Consider the following 6051-nt stretch of genomic DNA (forward strand, 5'->3'; position numbering starts at 1 on the left):
AAGAGAATGGAGAGGAAAGCATGCAAAGTGAGGAACACATGAAAAACCCAAAGATTTGGATATCTTCATCCACGCGCACGCATACCGTACGCGCACTGTACGCGTACGCGTCGGTGGCCGCACATGATATTTTAATAGAAAATGTGCCCAGCGATTTTGAGGAGTTGTGGGGCCCAATTTGCAACTAACTTTGGCGCCAAAATGCATTTAAAGGACCAAGGATTGAAGGGAATCAACACTTAGCATCATTTACACTCATTAGGATTAGTTTAGAGTAGTTTTAGAGAGAGAAGTTCTAATGAGTATTTTGGTGGAAAAATAAATTTCTCCCAAAACACACAAATCTAACCGGCAAGTGCACCGGGTCGCATCAAGTAATAAAAACTCACGGGAGTGAGGTCGATCCCACAGGGATTGAAGGATTGAGCAATTTTAGTTTAGTGGTTGATTTAGTCAAGCGAATCAAGAATCGGTTGATTGATTGGTGATTTGCAGAATTTAAATTGCAAGGAAAGTAAAGGGAACGGGTGATTGGCATGAAATTAAAGAGAACAAGAATTAAATTGCTGAATCTTAAAGTGCAAGTAACATAAATTGCAGAAACTTAGATTGCAAGAAATGTAAATTACAGAATCTTAAAGTGCAAGAAATGTAAATGGCTTGAAATGTAAAGGGGATTGGGGATTGGATTTGCAGAATTTAAACAAGGAAAAGTAAATTGCATCAAGCAGAGAAGTAGAAGAGGAGTGGGATCAAATTGGATCTCAGAGCAGAAAAGTAAATGACATGGAAAACAGTAACAGAGAATGTAAAATTGGGAAATTAGATCTCAGGACCCAGAGACTAGAAAACCAAGTCTAGATCTCAATGCCTTCCTAGATCCAACAAGAACAATTGCAAGGAAAATAGATGAAGAACAATTAACAGAAACTGAAATTCAATTAAGCAGTGAATAAAGCAAGATCCAAGGTGAGATTGAAACAGAATTTCTTCAATTCTCCAACCCAAGATCCAAGACAATTGCAATTGAAATTGAAAGCAATAAAATGAAGAGGAAGAGAGTGGAATTCTCCTTCCCCCAAACTAAGAAATTAAAGATCACTCAATATCCAAAGCTCTCCGAAAACTATTATGAAAACTCAAAAGGAAAGCTCCCCGAAGAACTTGAATTCTATCCTATTTATACACTTTCTTCAAATGATCTTCAAGCCTTGAGTTGGGCCTTTGCTCTTGGTGGAATTGGGTTGAAAGAGGCCTTGGTTGATTGCTCTTGAAGTTTGGAGAAGAACCAAAGTGAACCAATTGAACCGGGTTGGAGTTTTGCAAAAGTTGGACCAAAAGTTGGAGCAAAAGTTAGGGTCTAACTTTTGGTCCAACTTTTCATATCAGCCAACATAACTTGCTGATACTCACGTTGGTGCAAAAGTTAGGGGTCTAACTTTTGCACCAACGTTGGCCTTCCTTGGTGCACTTGTGGCGCCAACGTTAACCTCAAAGTTAGGTGCTAACGTTGGCGCAAACTTTTGCTCCTCCCCTTGTAGTTTTCATGTGCCAACGTTAGCCTCAAAGTTAGGGGCTAACGTTGGCGCAAACTTTTGGTGCCCAGGGAGTGTTTTTCTCATGCCAACGTTAGCCTCAAAGTTAGGGGCTAACGTTGGCGGAAACTTTTGGTGCCCAGGGGTGATTTTCATGTGCCAACGTTAGCCTCAAAGTTAGGGGCTAACGTTGGCGCAAACTTTTGGTACCCAGGGAATGATTTTCAAGTTCCAACGTTAGCCCAAAAGTTAGGGGCTAACGTTGAGGCTAACTTTTCACCCAAAAGTTTGTGCAAAAGTTTGAGGCTAACTTTAGGTCCAGCTTTTTGCTTCCTGGTTCAATTTCACTTATTCCATTGTCTTCTCTTTACTCCTAGCTATTCCTTCTTGCTTCAACCTTTCTCCAAGCTTTCTTCACCTATCATTAATCAACCAAACACATCAAAGCTATGCTTAAAATCATGAGATATTCATTCTTTCATAATATGTGACAATTATAGTATAAAACCTCATGAAATAGCATGAATTCATACATGGTTGATTAAATCAAAGGAAACATGAAAATCTACCTAATTGGCTTGCTTGTAGCTCAAGAAAGTGCATAATTCTAATGAAAACACAAGAAAAAGACTAGTTAAAATAGGCTAAGATGACTTGTCATCAAGTTCTCACTTCTCTCTAGAATTAGGAGTAGGTTAGATCTAGATTAGGAACTCTTAGATCTAGTTTAATTTTACGCTTTGATTTACTTTTCTCTTTGCAATTCTTTTTCTTCTACCTTTCCTCTTTCTAGTTTTGTATTTAATTCATGTAATTCTCTAATTTTATGTTGATGCACTTTTGTTCTTCTATTTCTCTTTCAATGCAATTTATGATTCATGTTCCTTTATTGTTGATTTGATTTGTTGTTATTTAATTCCTTGCAATTGAGTAGTGTAGATTTACTTTCCTTGCTATTTTACTATGTTTTCCTTTTATGCCTTCCAAGTGTTTGATGAAATGCTTGGTTGGATTTTAGAGTAGAATTTTATGCTCTTGGCTTGGGAAGGTAACTTAGGAACTCTTGAGTTACTGGTGCACGAATTGTAAATCACACTTTTTACAACTCGTACCACTAACCAGCAAGTGCACTGGGTCATCCAAGTAATACCTTACGTGAGTAAGGGTCGATCCCACGGAGATTGTCGGCTTGAAGCAAGCTATAGTTATTTTGTAATTCTTAGTCAGGAAATTAGTGATAAAAATGATTGGGTTTATGAAGAGTGAATATCATAAATTAAATAATACTTGTTATGCAGTAATGGAGAACAGATTGAGGATTTAGAGATGCTCTGTCTTCCGAATCTCTGCTTTCCTACTGTCTTCTTCTTCATGCACGCAAAGCTCCTTCCATGGCAAGCTGTGTGTTGGTGGATCATCATTGTCAATGGCTACCGTCCGTTCTCTCAGTGAAAATGGTCTAGATGCACTGTCACCGCACGACTAATCATCTGTCGGTTCTCACTCATGTTGGAATAGGATCCATTAATCCTTTTGCGTCTGTCACTATGCCCAGCATTCGCGAGTTTAAAGGTCGTCACAGTCATGCCATCCTAGATCCTACTCGGAATACCACAGACAAGGTTTAGACTTTCTGGATCTCAAGAATGGCCGCCAATAAGTCTAGCCTGTACCACGAAGGTTCTAATCTTAGATTAAAAACCCAAGAGATATGCACTCAAGCTATTGCAGATAGAACGGAGGTGGTTGTCAGGCACGCGTTCATAGGTGAGAATGATGATGAGTGTCACGGATCATCACATTCATCAGGTTAAAGTGCGAGTGAATATCTTAGAATAGAAACAAGCATGATTGAATGAAAAATAGTAGTGATTGCATTAATTCATCTAGACACAGCAGAGCTCCTGAAGAGAGAGGAACTCTCGCGCGATCTAGAATTTTCGCAAATGAATTCGCGTTGTAAGTATAGCTTCTACACCGACAAGAATTCCTTTCTTACAAATGTTTTGGTTGTCAAAAGTAACAAACCCCTAAATAAATTGATAACCGAAGTATTTCAACCTCGGGTCATCTTCTCAAGGAACTGCAGGGAGGTATGTTCTTATTATTGGTTATGAGTTTTGTAAATTGGGGTTTTGAAAGTAAGGAACAAGTAATTTGAATGACAACTAAAATAAATAAATAACTGTAAAATAAACTCTTGGCAAGGTATGAGAATTTGGAAGTCCTATCCTAGTTATCCTTATCAATGGTGATGAGAATTGAGTTTTAATCCCACTTAGTTAGCCTTTACTGAAGCAAAGGAAGGTCAAGTGGACCAATTAGTTTGATCCTCAGGTCCTAGTCAATTCCTAAGAAAGAACTAGAGTTATTGGAGTTTAATTCAATTAGCAAAAATAACAATTATCAATCACGTTGAGTTTGACAACTCATGAGTTACCAATTACTTAACCAAAGCCAAAAGGGGAAAAGTAAACTTACTCGAATAAAAAATGTCTTCAGATTGGAAGCAACAGTAACATAAATAAAAGAAAGCAATCATAAACTGAAATACCTCAAATAACATTAATTAAGAGAATCATATGTAACATGGAAGAGTTCATAAATTAAATTGTCAAAGTAATTAAAAAGGGAACATTGAACCTGATAAAGAGTTGGAATACTAACTTGAAATAATAAGAAATCCTAATCCTAAAACCTAAGAGAGAGGAGAGAACCTCTCTCTCTAAAAACTACATCTAAACTATGAAAAGTGAATAATTGGAGATCTCCCTCTGAATGGATACATTCCCCCACTTCATAACCTCTAATCTGTGCCTTCTGGACTTGGATCTGGGCCAAAAAGGGTTTTAGAAATCGCTGGGAGCGTTTTCTGTCATTTCTGGTGCGTGGCATCTGTCATGCGTCCGCGTGGGTCACGCGGTCACGTCATCTGGAGTTTTCCTTATCACGCGTTCGCTTCGGTCATGCGTCCGCGTCATCTGTGTTCTGCTCATAGCGTGCATCCGCATCAGTCACGCGTTCGCGTCGCTGCCTTTTCATACTGGGCATGCGGCCACGTCGTCCATGCGTTCGCGTCGCTGCCAGTTTCTTCAAAAACTCCATTTTGTGCTTTCCTTCCATTTTTGTATGTTTTCTTTCCATCCTTTAAGTCATTCCTGCCTTAGAAGATCTGAAACTACTTAACACACAAATCACGGCATCGAATGGTAATAAAAGGTAATTAAAATAAATAATTTCAAAGCATAGGAAACATGTAATTCACATATATCACATAATAAGGAAGGAAAAGTAAAACCATGCAATTTTCATGAATAAGTGGGTGAAGGATTGAATAAATCTCTTGAATTGAGCATAATATATATATCATAAAATATGGGTTTATCAACCTCCCCACACTTAAACAATAGCATGTCCTCATGCTAAGTCCAAGATAAAGAATAAGGTAAGGTTAAAGTGGTGGAATCTCATGCAATGCAATCTATCTAAATGCAACTACCTAAATGAGTCATGCAATTCTAATTTTTATTCACTTGTATATAAAACTTACATGTAGTTAAATTAATTCACATTCTCAAGGAATCATATATGCATAGCCAACCTTAGATAATGTTAAGGCACCTTTACAATTGAGATGGGTAAAAATATTTTTCAAACTTGCAAGACAATTAACAATTTAAGCAGAAATATATGGTGATGAGCTATTGAACCCTCACTGGATTCTATGTTTACTCTCTAGTCACTCAGTGTTTATTGAGTTAATCACTCTATTCTTCTTTTTATCCTTACTTTCTATAACTTTGTTCTTCATCTAACCAATCAACAATTATAGAATACAGACATACAAAAAATCATGAGGTCTTTTTCAAGGTTGTAATGGGGCCAAGATAAAGGTAAGGGTATATGTATAAGGCTAAGTGAGCTAATAAGTGAATCCTTGACTAGTTTAAGATCTCACATAACATACATATTTTGTAATTCAAAGTTTCTTATCCTATTTGCCCAGATTTTCTCACTTTTGTATTGCAAGCTCATGCATTAACTTTTTATCCCTTGTGCATTGATTCTTTTTATTTTTTTTGCAATTGGGGAATTTTTGTATCCCTTTTATTTAAATAAAAATTAAAAAAAAATTTTAATGCACACGGTAGTTCAATTGATTTCACATGAGCATGCTTCCCCAAAATTTTTATTTTGAGTATTTTTATTCTTTTTAACTTTCCACCTTTGTTTCTATCATCCATGTTCCCACAAAGTTTTCTGCACTTAAACAATACACAATTTCTATCTTAAGCTAACCAAGGATTCAACTTGGGATTTTATCTTATTTTTCTGCTTAAGGCTAGTAATGTGGTTTATAGAAAAAGAGGGGATTAAAAAGCTAAAAGGGGCTAACAAGGGTGATGTAAAGGTAGGCTTATTTGGGATAAGTGAGGAAAATTCCAATGATGGCCTCAATCATCTCTTAGTATGTATCTATACTCTATAAATGGACATATAAATTAAGACAAAGTAA

This window comes from Arachis ipaensis, chromosome B9 (assembly GCF_059453495.1).
Source record: "Arachis ipaensis isolate K30076 ecotype BB chromosome B9, ASM5945349v1, whole genome shotgun sequence".
Taxonomy (NCBI): Eukaryota; Viridiplantae; Streptophyta; class Magnoliopsida; order Fabales; family Fabaceae; genus Arachis; species Arachis ipaensis.